Source organism: Lipophrys pholis, assembly GCF_963383615.2.
Source record: "Lipophrys pholis genome assembly, chromosome: 12".
NCBI classification, from domain to species: domain Eukaryota; kingdom Metazoa; phylum Chordata; class Actinopteri; order Blenniiformes; family Blenniidae; genus Lipophrys; species Lipophrys pholis.
In genome coordinates this window covers 18,911,109-18,926,376 of record NC_137641.1, presented here as the reverse complement: position 1 = coordinate 18,926,376, position 15,268 = coordinate 18,911,109, and positions in this window count along the sequence as shown.

Below are 15,268 nucleotides of genomic sequence, written 5' to 3'. Positions count from 1 at the left end.
AATAGTCATATTTGTAGAGCCGATTTTACTAAAGGATTATTCGAGATCATCTAATGTTTGAAAAATGATCTTTAAATTATAAAAGATTTGATGATTATATGTAAACACTTAACATATATTTTAAATAAAAGCCTCTAACTGGCAGGAGAAGGGTTAAGCTTTTCATTGCCTTTTGATCCCAACAGCCATTAACAATAATATGAAGTGTAATTCAACCAAAAAATGATTACATGACAGAAGTAGTGGGCTTCTCTCCCCCCACCTCTGCTTCTTATAATCCAGAGATTGAACCACCTTGAAAACATGAGCGACGTGCTAAAACGCTCCGCCTGAGGGAGATTAAAGTTCAGGTTTCTGCTTTTGTCATCCTTTGCTGCTTTTTCTCAAAATTGGAGTCGAGATAGAAGTCTCGCTTCTCCGTGGCGCAGCTGGCTCTGGCGAGATTGCCTTCATATCAAACATGCCTGATCCTCAGTACACGGATCCTCTCACTGTACTGATGACACATTACAGTATTCAGCAGAGTCTCTTTAAGAGGCTTTTCCATCAATAATTCATGGTATTTGAGTAAATAGCCACGATCAGACATGACCCTCAGCTTCTGTGCCTGCTCGCTGTTTGCTTTGATGTTTGCCCAAATTACTGTACCCGTGTCTCTTCACCCTTGAGCCTCTCCTCTTACTACAGACGTGTGAAGAGGGCAATTTCATTCACCAGATGTGCCGTAGCTTCCGCCAAATCGATATGCGATGCCTTTCAAGTTGTATTCTGGATAATGACCGTTATTTGAGGTTAAATTGAGGCTTCAGCAATTTGAGTTGAATCAATCAGTGCAGAAATACTCCTGAGGTGTTTTCTTTCATACAGATTCCCTTTCATGCATCTTTTGAATGCCATTGACCAGGGTCTTTTTGTTGTTGTTGTTGTAGTATTAGATTACTAAAACGCGGACCAACATGTGAGCATGGTACTTTTTCACTCCTGCATTTGAGCCTATTTTAGATGATTCCGTCGTTTACAAGACACATGGCCGATGAAATTGTCCCGATTTGTGGAAAAACATGATAAAAGCACAGAAAGATTTCATGTGGTCTACACACAAGGCTTGTTCTTGTGTCATAAAGCGTTAGGAAAGGCTTAAAAACATTTAAATAAAGCAAAACTTCCATTTAAATGCTGCACTCGTTTGGCTGGGAGCTTTGCATATGTGGTCCTTAATGAGGCGAACTGAGCTAAACCTGGTGTGGAACACACTGCTGATTGAATACCGGTATGAGTGTGTTATTTTTGCTCATATTTATCACAAAGTTAGCGGCAGATATGTAGAAACGTGGTTGTATTTCAGCTGAGCCACTCTTGAGAAAACTTCATGTAACAAACAATTTACCACAACAAGACGAGCCCAAAACTTGCACACTAAACTTTGCACATCGGCCAGAAGACTTTTATTATTAAAAGGGACAGTGTGGAATTATGCTAAGATAGCGTTCATCAAAATCAGCTAATTAAAAGAAAAATGGTCTTGAGGGAATTGAACTAATGTCGTGTTGTAAGTTTGGTTACGGTAAGAAAACAACTAACAAAACAGCACAAATTGAAAAGAGCTGGACTGAAGACAGACCTGCTACTGCACTGACTCATTACTGCCACCTGATGTACATTAGTGGCATTACTTAAATGTTCACATACTGTACCTTTAAGGCTGCACTCCCATGAAGAAGCTCTGATATGTAGATGTTTCCCCCCCCCCTCATGTCTATGTGATGATCTTCACTTTTCAAACAGCACTGATTTCAAAACAGAGCAGGATAAGCTCCACGGTCGCGGCCTCCCGCTCAGTTCTTTTTTTTTCTTCTTCTACCCGGCGTGCCAGGGACACCCAGAGAATTAATGATCACAATCCCCGTCAAAGCCTCAGTTTCTCTTTCGGCTGGTGAAGACGCCCCTCTACTCTCCCAACCTGCATTTGTTTTCCGGCTGGAATCTTACAGAGAGTCGGGCCGCACGGATCTGTTGGGTGACGTTTCACTGTGATCAACTGCTCTCTGAGGCACTGAAGCACAGCAGCCATCACAGGCTGTGCAAGATACATTTAGGATTTTCCACTGATTTGGACCTGATTAGTTTTCCAAATGGAGAAACGGATTTACTGCAAGCCACTCAAATAATCAGATACATGTACACATTTATTTTAGAAGCGTGAAAGTAACTAATCAAATGTTTGATTATATTTAGGCTAACACTAAGAGCTCAGATTTGCGATATTTTATAATTACTAATTATTTGTTTCGTATCAAGCATACAAATATATTATTTTCTGAATATTGTGGGACTTTGGTGAAAAGGCTAAACTGTGGAGTCCAAAGTAAAATCATCTGCACCATTAAATTGTACTTGACGTCTGATCCAAAGATGTGAAGACTATTTATCCTGATTGAATCAAAAGCAGAAGCAAATAGTTAATAATTAGTTGTCTGGCAATATAGAAATGAGTCCTTAACATGACGACAGGTTGATAATAATAATAATATACTTCAGATTAAAAACGATGCATTCAAGAGAACTACATTTAAAATCTAAGACTTTTTGCTCTAAAGAAAAATCTATGCAATAGAAGGTCTAACCTGTCGGATCATTCACTTTTACACATGGCGATTTTTTTTTTATTATTAATATTAATATAACTGTATTATTATTTTGCTTAACGGCTAACATACCTCACAACACAAACATATCTGCTGAAAGTTAACCGTCCAGTGAGAGCACCAATCAATACTTTTCCGTTTGTTGTTTTTCTTCCTGTGGACTTTGACTGTACATTTCCTTGTAGATACTGGTACTGCCTTGCCTGCAGCCTTCCTGTGTAGACAGTACCAGGAAGCCTGTGATAAACACTACGGGGATCCCATATGGTGTCGGCTAAATGAAGTCTGGACGGGGAACATGTGAGCCAACCGCAGAGAGGAAAACGTTTGCCGTTTACCTCTGAGCTGATGTTGGGTTGTTTTGTTTTTGTTTTTTTTCTGTTTGTACTTGAACTGAGTGCTGAGAATTAATGTTGCCTGGCAGAATGAATGTTTCTCTACTTTATTAAATGGGACGTGGATACTGATGAGGTGCGGATGTAATGTGTGGAACTGTGCCAAGATATAAATGTTACAAAGCCTTAGATGACCCATGTCAGTTGGCTTCCATCTCGATGTCTATGATCAAGTTTACTAACAAGCCTGTAACATATGACACAAGTCTATTTATATGGTTTTGATAAGTAATTTCCTAATAAACCACTGTTTGTTCACGCAGCATGTATGTTTTTCCTTTTTCAGCCTGCCTCATTAGAATTGTGATTATTCACAGTTGCAATTTGCAATTATTTAAATTTTTTAATAAAGTGTTGATTACCTCTGAATAATCGTCTGGTTTTTGAACCGAAGGGAAACAGTGAAGTACGACGTGACCATGTTTATGTTAAGATGCAAGAAAATAATCACACAAATCCTTTTGACTGCAGGTAGTGATGAGTGTCGGGACAAGCTGTGGCTTTCATTTCCTTTAAAATCTCTTACTGGTCTCAGTGTTCAAACCAGCAACTTTCCGGTCATGGAACCGTTTCCCAAAACCTTGAGTTCCTTCCGTGTTCGTACAGCAGCAGGAGCGTTTAAACAGAAGCAGTCGGCAGTTTCCTGCTTTGTCTTTAGAGTCTAGAAAGTATTTTCTTAAATCGTTTCTGGTGGCAGGAAAAGCGTCTGCCCCCCCCTTGTGGCAATAATGATATTTTATAAATGTGTTGGAACCTCAGTTTTATATCGGGATGTTTCTCTCTGAACTCATTATGTTCCTTTTCATCATAGTTACTTTATGAGGGATTGTGACTCAGCTGCTGAAGCGGGAAGTCTTCCATCTTGTGTCGAAGTGTCCTTGAGCAAGACTAACTCCCTGCGACAGGCTTTCCTTTGGAGACCGTACAAATGAGTGCATTGCCATAAGATATGAGATAAAATGTTCATGAACGTGGGATTCTCTCTGTCTCGAACAGACATAGTGAACAAACTATTTTCTCTTTGAAATGAAAGAGATTATCATAAATTAGGAGCTATTGCACCTGCAGGACGGTTTACAGCACGTGCGCTCAGAGAGCCATGGATCACACATACCAATGTATGATTAATCCCGCCTTATTGATGCGTCCTATAATGAGCTTTTTCAATATCTGCCACCCTCCCAGAGGAAGGCAGACTTGCATCAGCTCATTAATGAGCACACAAGAGGGAATTTAGGTCACCAGAAGGACTGAGGAAAAAATAGGAGAGGGGAATATGTGGCCCTCCCCTCAATCGATATATCACAGGGAGGAAAGCGGAGGGACGAAAAGAAAAAAAAAAAGGGGGTTGGATGGGACAGGCCCCCTGGAAATGAGGCTCTTTTGACAGAAGGGACGAGGTTGATAGCAAACGAGGAGCCGCGTCGTTGCTCTTAGTGCACATTGACCCCCTGTGCTCTGAATTACGGTGGACAGGCACCGAGCGATTTGGGAGCCATTTATGGAAAGAAGGGGGACGTTTGTGACCCGAAACAGACAGTTTGATCAAGAGAGGGTCAAACGTCCTCGTACTGTATACGGCTCCCTCTCCACCTTTACATATACAGCACCGCTCGTTTCTCCTCCTCCTCCTCCTCCTCATCCCTCTGGCTTCCTCGCCTCTCATTCTTCTTCCTTCGCCCGCAGGCTTTTGGGAAAAATGGGGACAAAAAGGACTTAAACAGGTAAGTGGGTCACACTTTCTGTCACCGTAGTGAAAGTGCTTCTGTGACGTGTGAATACTAAAATAGAGCGTCAGCTCTCTGAAAGGTCCCCTACGTATCCCAGAGTGCATCAGCGTGGCTTGTTGAAAACACTTATTTATTACTGGTGCGACTTCTGATTAACACAGGATTGAAAATAATCTACTCAAAACTGTTATTCACACTTTTCATTCTATCCTTCATCAATATGCCAAAATACCTGTCTAAAAATGGCCTTCCAAACATATGCATTTTTACATAAAAAGCATAGGCGACTACTTCTGTGGTACAACCACAGCCGTGTGTAAGAACGGGATCCAGGTTCGACGACACTCACACGTCCACAGACGCACATGAAGCACCTCGGTGTGACTGAGCGGAGGCCTTGCAGGTGGAATCAGTCTGCCGCACTCACTTCTCTTCGCCACCCTCCAGTTCACAGCTCTGTCAGCCTGCAGCTGTCACTTGTGTAAACCTTTTCCTCGCAATATGTCTCAGTATGAAGCGTGCGCTTTGTTCCAGGAGGAAAGAGTCTCGATGCAACGTGCGTCCCTCTCCTTCTCCCTCGTCTCTCATCTTTTGAGAACATCTAAAATGTAGTTCTAACTGCTGCACCAAATCCACACGTTGATCGGATAAGTATTGATACTTGTGTAGAAAAAAAGGAAAAACTAGTAGTAGAAGTCAGAATGTGCTGAAACTCAACTGAACTTTTTATTTTTTTTATTTTTTTTTTACAGGTGTTGCCACAGACTTGTAGTTGTAACAGCAGATGTGCGTCCTGCAGCAGCTGGGATTCGAACAGGTATCCCACACTCAAGGTCAAGACTAAAACCAGGACGAGGGACGCTCCAGAACACACTAATAATACAGCACATTTCTTTTGAGGTATCCCGAAGCAGGCTCAGCCTAAATTCCTCCTCTGTTTGGAAAGTTCATTCAGTGTTTAAGGGGCATAAGCTCAATATGTCCAAAAGAAAACATGTTACTCATGAAAGGAGAACAAAAGTTTGGAGATTAGGAAGCAGGAAAACATGGATTTGATTAACAAATGAACAATCATAGCCTTCTTTGATGTGTTTTAGAAGGTATATCATGGTAAATAAGTATAAAATAAAGTGATTATTTGCGGGGACAAAATATACATCTGACGTAACATTAGCTCATACGGTTTCATAAAAGGGATTTCCAATAGTAATTATTGTAGCAATAAGATGAATAAATAGTCATGTAATATTGCTAGGTGTAATAAGCATAATTTGAAAACTATAAAATACACTGATGTAAAATAACTTTAGGTGGAACAATATGACAGTTGTGAGCAATAAAGAGACGTTTTCAAGATAAAAGCCTTCTACGACCAGCCCAGGTCATCATATCAAGTTTAAATCAATGTCCTTCATTGTCTCACACAGCGACACCACCGTCCATCCCACTGCTGCTGCTGCTGCTCTCTGGAGCACAAACTCACTGGACTCGACTCTTTTCTGGTTGAGTTTCTCTCACTGTGTCTGCTACGCGTCGTACATTATGTCCTCATACATGGAGGTTAAAACGAGCAATGAGCCAGATCTGAGAAAATTAGTAAAAAGTACAGCGAGAAGGAGGTGATGGAGGACATGGGGACGGTTGGGGTAACAATAAAGGAGGCAGAGGCTGGAGACCCCGACAGACAGACGAAGCAGAAGTACTATCTTTTCCAGATGAGTAGTTTCAGGGATACTACGCAGAATATTTCAGGCTGCATTTGTGCACAAATGCAAATTCTCCGCTTTCTGGAATACTTTGTATTCGCTTGCCACTTCACGCTGTAAAACATCAACCCTGGAGTCGGAGGGAAATACTTATCATTGGGACTATCGGCACAGGTTTGAGGCATTTTAAAGGTTTGGATTGTTATCTATCACACAATCCCTGAATTTATTCTGCAGCATGAAATTTCCTCCAGATATTGGTCATTAATGACCGTCTCCGGCCACAAGAACAAAGAGTCCGTGCAACAGATGCGAAGTCCCCACAAAGCACTGATCTCCAAATCATGGAGTCTGCAAACAGTTCATTATATGCAGACATTGTTTTGGCCTGTAGAGTGGAATTTGTATTTAATGAAAACATATCTATTTGCGAGGATAAATACTTGCTAATGAGGAAACTGAAAGAAGCCGAGAGAGTGAAAAACTGTACAACAAATTCATTCCCCCTGAGTGTTGAAATCTGCTGTTCATAGAAATGCTGCAGAACCGCAGGAAGAAAAAAAATCTTTATACGGATTGAGCTGTTAAAACGGTTAAATACACTATTTGCTGAACATACAGAATAGGCAGATCCAGATATATTAAAGAGTCGGTAAATAAACAAAAACAACAAAAATAAACCAGGCTTCCTCAGACCTAATTGAACATCATTTTTCTGTTAAGTTATAAATGAAAAACCACTGCTTCATAACTATTATTTGAAATGGTACCAAAATCAATAAGGAATCAATCAACTGATGATTTATGAGCCGCTGGTTTGAAAAGTGAGAATCAATTACGCTGACATTTCCGGCTTCCTGTGTTATTGTTGTACCCATCCATCCATCTTCTTCACGGCTTCATACTTCAAACTGATACTTGCATGTTTTTGCACGGACAGTCAAATTTGATTCAGTACATATTTTACAACGGCTGTCCTCACACTGGACTCTGGACTGGTTGAACTTACTGTATTTCATTTTAAAGTATTCATTAATGTAAAAACAATAGCCCCTTTGTCAATTATTTAATCCTTCTGTTGATGAATTTGTTGATGTTGTTATAAAAAAAAAAAAAAAAAGTAAATGTGTTTGAATAGAATACATTTCTAAAAGGAATATATCTATCTCTTAATATTAATTGCTTATGTAATATTTTAGTATGTCGATGCCTGTAGACCACACATATTTATATTTTCTTTCACCTCTCCAGGACACACAAACATACGAATATTAACTGATCCTACAATGATGTAAACATTTGTGGTAATACTAGTAATAAAGGAGCAGTAATATTATATTTTGAGCCTCCAACACAAGTATTTTCTCCTCTGAGTCCAACGGATGTGTTTTTTAGGTAAGCTATGCAAGTCATAGTTAAAAAAACATAAAATCAAATATTTAATACGTCTAACATCTTCAGTTTGCTTGTTTCAAGTAACCACCAGCTGAAATCTGAACTTAGTAGAAGAAGTATTTCTAAAAGAAGTATTTTAGGAGCTGATGAAAATTTTTGAAATTTTGATAGAAGAAAGAATTATTATGATATTATCAAATCATAGCTGCAGCTTATTTATCTGTTCATTGATTAAACAGTTAATGGTGGGATCATCACGTCCCCATGGAGGTAATCCTCCAGGTACTAGTAACCTGTAAGGCCAGCGTGTGAGGTTGGGTCCTGTACTGTACAGACATTAATACCTGAGCAGATTTTCTGTGTGAGAGATGTGAAATCCAGCAAAGGACAAAGTCATTTTTCACAAAAGGCACTCACCTAAAAGCTCCGTCAGGTCTGGGGGCTCAGTGGGGTGCAGTAATTTAAGGTTGTCTCTTATCTCCTCATTTCCCCACGTTTTTTTTGTTCGGTCTGGGTTTCAATCTGGCTCAGTGTGAATCGGTTGATCATGGCCTCGGGCCCGTGCAGGACGGAAAGATAAGAAGAAAATGAGATCGTCTATTGTACCAGTTCGGATGACAGGCTACTGCTTCACTTTACAATCTGCATGTTTCATCCCTGAGACACAAATAGCATGTATAAACATTTACAATAAGACGGCGTGATCTGAATATATGAAGGCATGTTATATAAGTTGAGACATTGTAATGGATCAGCGTGCATATAAACAAAATAAACATCTCCAATTGTTTATATATGCTCATAGTCAACTCTATTTTCACTTCACAGCTGAAATCCACGTCAGCACTTTTATTCAGGCTAAAAAAGTCCTCTGCATACACTTCTGGACTCCTGCGTTGTTGTGCTCTCAGGTGTCCTCATTCTGAAGTGGCTCTCTACACCCACTTTGCGTGCAGAAGGTTATGGATTTAATGTGGAGTTGAGAAACATTGGTTCACTTTTACTTACAGCTAAAGAACAGGCTCACTAAACCTCCATCTTTCCTATGGGGCTCCCTTGTAGCCTCCAGTTAGCTCAAGAGTAGACCTACCGCTGCAAACACAAACGCACCATGTATGATAAATATGTTTTATTTCTTTAGTGCTTTTTGGCTGGTGCTCCGAGGCAAATATGCAAACTCCCACAGAGAAGCTTAATTTAACTATTCAAAAGCAATCTTACACACTTACAGTTTTTTGGGAGCAAACTCTTTATTAGAATTCTCTCCGCTTCAAAGAATAGACATCAGTTGAAAAAATAAAAAGTTATCTTCTGAAATGATACCCACCACCAGCATTTCGAATGTGTAACAATTGATAGATATAAAGAACTGTGACACTTGATCACAGTGATAATAGACAAATGGTGGACCCGTTAAGCAGCTTGTCTTATAAATAACTCATCACACTGTAATGAGATTTTATAACCTTGAACAGAAATCAAGTGAGAAATTATTTTCCATTTAGACGGAATCTGCAAATGTCGTCTGAAAAGTCGTGTGCCTGTAACCTGTAAAACATCAGATAATCAGTATTAAAATGTGTAGGGCGTGCATCAGGCGTCAAACTAGCCAAGTCTGTGGTCCAAGTTATACAGCATGTGCTCAACGCTGCACTCTACAGTGAGGCCGAGGTACTGCTTATCTCACATCTGCCTTTTCAGAATCAGAATTGGAATCAGAGATACTTTATTAATCCCTCCAGGAAATTCTTGTAACACCGATACACACAGAACGAATAGGATAGAAGTTGAGGTGAGGGAATCAATATCGCAGAATAAAGTTAAATAAGTAATATCAAATCAAATGCCAATATATACAGGGTTCTGTGTGATGTAGTGTCATATCAGCAAGATTGAATATCTTATTGATTTAAACAAATTACATTGAATATTCTTAGGAAAATGGTGACAAACAGTGAGGAAGCAACAGACAAGTGCTGAAAGCCTCGGAGGGGAGGCAGATCTTTGTAAAATCACTGAAATTATACAGAAACTACATTTGAAACACAGGGTCAAGGTAACTTTATTGATACCCGTAGGTAGATAATTTTTTTTGTGGGCGTCTGACAGTACATACAGATATATTAAAACGCGGGACAGTAAAAGACAGTAACCCTAACCCACACAAGTGCAGCCTCCCCTGATTCTCCCCGAGTTCAGTACATTACAGTCGTTTACGCAGAAGATGTGACTGGTTTTTAGAACGGCTTTTCAGCGATTTCTTCCTGCTGTGTGTGGTAGCATTTCGTAGTGGAGCTTTTCAGTCCCATGTCAACAAGTTGGATTTCATCAGCATAAATGCGGCCTCATTTGATTTAGCGCTTCCCTCTGTGCACTACTAAAGCACTCGTATACATAACAAAATATAGCCTCTGCGTGACTCAACTCTTTTCATATACTCCGCAGTACACCACTTAAACGCCTTCACATCACAGAACAAAAAAACCCCAAAACAAAACCCCCCCAAAAAAAACAGACAGCTGAAGCAGTCACACATACAGTCAGCTATCACGGATTACCTGATTTCCACTGACTGAAAGTGAAAAAAAAAAAAAAAAAACGCATCAAATTTGCTGCCCACATGTAAGCATTTCATTTGTCAGAAGTGAGAGGAAATATTTCTCGAGTGTTACTGTCTCCGAGGAAATTAGAGCATTTGCTGCCAGGGAAACAAGGATGCACAATCTCTGGGAATAAGGAGACAACATCTGCGCACCTCACGAGTTTCCATTATCGACGGTGATCACAGGCAGAGGAGTGTTTGAAGAAGCTAAATCGTTCTGCCAGAAGGAGAAGTTGACTCACGAGGATCAAACAAAACACAATCGACTAAACAGGAGTCAACCCGACAACAGAAGCATTTATTGCCTTTCAGTTGCTATAAGCATCTTTTTTGTAATTGTAACACATAATTTAAAAAAAACAGACGTGCAGCTTTTAATTTGGAAAAAAAACAAACCGAAGAAAAGTGAGTTTCTTTCATTTCTGTCTGAAGTTTAATAGCAGGGACTTGATTGTGAAATGCAGCCTTAACGAAAGCACTCCTACTAAAACAGCAATCTGATCAGTCTGGTGTCATCTCTTATATGTGCAGGAGCTTGTTTACAAAAATCCATCATGATGTCCAGAGTTATGTCTGCTATCAGTAAGATATTGTGCTTCAGCTGTAAAACCTTCGGGCCAAAAGCCAAAAATAATTAGGTCCTTTAAACTGAATGTCTGGCACATTTGTTGTGCAGTCGTGAAAAACCACAAGACGACAAACTGCAATAATTGACCGATCATCAATTAATTGCCCGGCGAGACACTAATATGCAGTTTTGAATCATTTTTGCTCGGAACTTGTCATTAAACCATGAAAATGATTGAATATATAATGTGAATTTCCTTGTCACATCAGCGAAACTAAAAATAAGAGACAAATGACAAATGGCCATTGCTTGCAGGTGTGCATCAGAACATTACCACGTTATGGATGCGGACAGAAAGTAGAATAATATTTTCACTTGGTGAATCATTTGTACATGACTATGCAAAAATCCCCGCACTGCTCGAGTTTGAGAGTTCCACGTAGGAGTGTACGTCCTGCAAGTTGTGTACTGTGTGATATATATTGACTGATGCCGCTGCTTTGGAGGTCAGGCTGAAAACAAAGATGGAGCCACAGCTGCTGGCTGATCCAGCATAAGGTCTGGGCAGAACTTCTGCTTTTCTCAGCTCTCTGAGGCTAATAATATCCCGCTAAAGCTGCTGATTGGGAACACGAGGTGAGAGTACCTCGCTGTCCAAGCACGTCAGCAAGGTTCACAGCTTCTAAAAGAGGAACAACTCTTCCCCAGACAGAAACATAGCCCTGGGTTTTGAATATTCTCAGCACAATAGAAAAAACAAAACAAAAAAAAAAATAGCAAACTCCCACGTGCTTGCTGGAGCCTGAAAAGAGCAAATGCAGAAGGTGGTGACGTGAATAATGTATTTTTACAACCAACTTTTTCCAGTTGTATTTTGGGATGAGTTTAAGAGAAGTGGAAGATATATTTAATACCGCAAACGATGCAGGCGTGGACAACTGCAGAGGAGGACATGCACTTTAACCTCCCGTCCAGCGAGCTTCACAGTGGTCTTATTGTGTCTTTTATTTGGGTGTTTTTCAAACGTGAACGTCACTTCAGATAAAGCCTCAAGTAGGTATACGAAGGTATAGGACTTGTTACTGGGATGCTTACGCACTCTGGATTCTTTCTTTGATGGGAAAAGAAACATGTAGTCCTGTCATATCATAGCAAGAACAAAAAAAACCCCACCAATGATTAGTTTCCATGCCTCGGCATTTCTTCTTCTGAAGTTTGCATTTCCTTCCTGTTCCTGTGTGTGTGTGTGTGTGTGTGTGTGTGTGTGTGTGTGTGTGTGTGTGTGTGTGTGTGTGTGTGTGTGTGTGTGTGTGTGTGTGTGTGTGTGTGTGTGTGTGTGTGTGTGTGTGTGTTCCGGTATGTTGGGGGAATCATTGACCTGATATCCATTGAGCACTTGGATGGTTGTCAATGACAAGATCCAGGTAAAGCTCATAATCGCATTTTTTTATTTTGTTTTGATAAATATACCACAACAAAGTCCATCTGAAATCATTAACACATCATTAACAGTCTCTCATAGGACAGTGAAGTTTCCTCCATAGTCCAAAATAATTGATTGATGCAGCCGTCGGAGGGATTGTTGTTATCGTTCAGTTTGTTCAGCCAGAATAAAAACCTTCACACTTGTTCCTCCTCAGACTTTTCTCTCAACATGTGAAGCCGACCCTTCATCGGGTCGCTGACGCCAACACGAATGGCAATTTTTCCAAAGCAACGCTTAAGACAATTACAGACACACTGAAGATACAACCAGTTGCACAGTAATATTGGATTGATTCATACACATTTACTTATAATTCATTAGATATTTTAGTGTTTCCTTTTTTTGCCAAATCTCTACTGATTTACTTCTACCTATTAATTACGTTGCATTATATTCTTCTTCATTAATGTATTTGATTTCATGCGGGTTAACAGAATTCAAGATGCTTGTCCATAAAGAACCGACCAATCAATCTTTATGGACAATGTCATACAGGGACTTTGTCCATAAAGATTGATTGGTTGGTTCATTGAATGTTATTTCAATTCTTGGCAGAAACATGAAGAGATTTTACACAAGTTTTGTACCAACATGTAAAAATATCCAGATAAAACTCATGATATTCTCCTATATTCTACCTGTGCAGCAACCAGAGCATGTAAAACCTGCTCGTTACTAAGAAAGAGATGCACAGTGACTCATTGAAAGGGGTTAAGGTCCTGAATATAAAGGAGGAAATGAAGAAAAAGGCATAAAGTGAGTAATGGAAAACCCACCTCCAAATGCAGGTCACCAGAAGCATCTTAAAGACATTAAAACGGGAAGGAAAAACAAACAACTTTCAACCTTCTTTCCAAAAAACATTTTACATAAATTGGTGTGGTCTCATTTCATTTGGTGGAAATACTTAGAGTAATTGCTGCATGAGGACGACACAGTCATAAAGCACAAATACTGACTCCCCGATTGGGAATGTCACCGTTGTCACGTTTTTCGTTTTTCCCTCGACTCACTGTGATTCCAGATGAGGCTCGGTGGAGCAGAGCGCCGTGCGAGCAGCACTGTCCTTCTCCTCAAAACTGGTGTGTGTGTGTGTGTGTGTGTGTGTGTGTGTGTGTGTGTGTGTGTGTGTGTGTGTGTGTGTGTGTGTGTGTGTGTGTGTGTGTGTGTCAGTGTCTGGGTCTGAGGCGGTCTGTCAACACCAGGGTCTCCCATAGCTCACACGCCCAGCTCTCCAATGATCGCTCATTTATCACTTTCCTCTCTCTCTCTGTGCTCGCCTGCCTCGCTCAACCCCTGACCTCCATCTTTCATGTCTGCACGCCTGTACATACGTGGCTCCTTCCGACTGGATTCTCTCTCTCTCCCTCTTCACCCTTTTCGTCTCCTCTGTGCTCCCCACCGGTAAAAACATCCTTCATGTCACTAATCCAGGCCTTGAGCATTTTATTTCATTCCGCCCTTTTGCTCCAGCTCCTCAATTTTTCTATCTTTACTCTTTTACCTTTGCTTATCTTCTCCCCCCCCCCCCCCCCCATTTTGCACTCTGAAAATGCCTTCAGCTCTCTTTTATTGGGCTTCCAGGAAAAAGACCCTCTTCCTCCGGTAAACCGCCTCGCTCTGTTTCTTTGCCTGCTCGCAGACGGCCGAGGCTGTTTGGCCCAGGCCATCGCACCGCCCTTGGAGGTGCTGGGCCTCAGTGAGTGAGCAACCCAGCCAGATACAAATGACCTTTTTTCAGCCCAGCGGTGAGCGGGAGCAGCGACTTGGGAAGCATCGAGGTTTAATCAGATCAACGTGCCCTTTGTCATGCTGCTGTCTGCCCTGTCAGTCTGTGTGCCTGGCTGCCTGTTTGTTGTCTGCCGGCTCCTGGATGTATATTCCACCTGTCTGTCAGCTGTCTTTATGTCTTTATGTCTTATCTTTCAACTTGCTTGATCTGTTCTGCCACTGAGACTGCAGATATCAAGAAAACTACCAACTGTAGGTGTTTCTTAAAATCAGCGGATGTATACAAAACTTGTGCAAAAAGTTTTCAGGATTTTAAATGTTTGGATTCTTGTCTATCACAAAAAATACCCTCAGTGAGCCATTGATCCCACTTTGATACATGCAGCATGAAAACACTTCCAAACATACAGCATGAGTCCAGAAAAAGACAATATGTCCCCTATGGAGCTCTGATCGCAGCTTAATGGAGTCAGAAGACAGAAGAAAGACACCCACAAAAAAGAGAGAAACAAAACAAAACTGTAGCTGAGATGTTAACCACGGTTTGTATTGTGATGTTTCAAACATGTCAGATCTCTCAAAAGACTGTGAGAGCAAATTGCGTGCTATTTCAAACTGACTTGTTTTTGGTGAACGCTCCCGACACATTTGTCATCACTAAAGCAGTCTCAATGCACTTTACACGATCCATCACATTCACACAGAAAATCTGCTCAGTGGTCTCGCGGTCTACAGTCTCGCCTGCGTTTGCTCTATTTACTGGCAACGTACCCGGGGTGTCCGCTCCCTTCGCCCATAGTCAGCCGGATTGACTCCACAACCCAGATAGATGATGGATGGATCCACTCACAATCACACATTGGCGTTCCACCGCCTCGCCTGCACAACAGTCATGCTCTGTGCTCGTACACCGTTGGCAGCAACTTGAACTCGTCCAAGAGTGTCCTGGAAAGTGTCTTGCCCAAGAGTACCTGGACACATGGACAAGGCCAGATGAGGATGAGCATTGC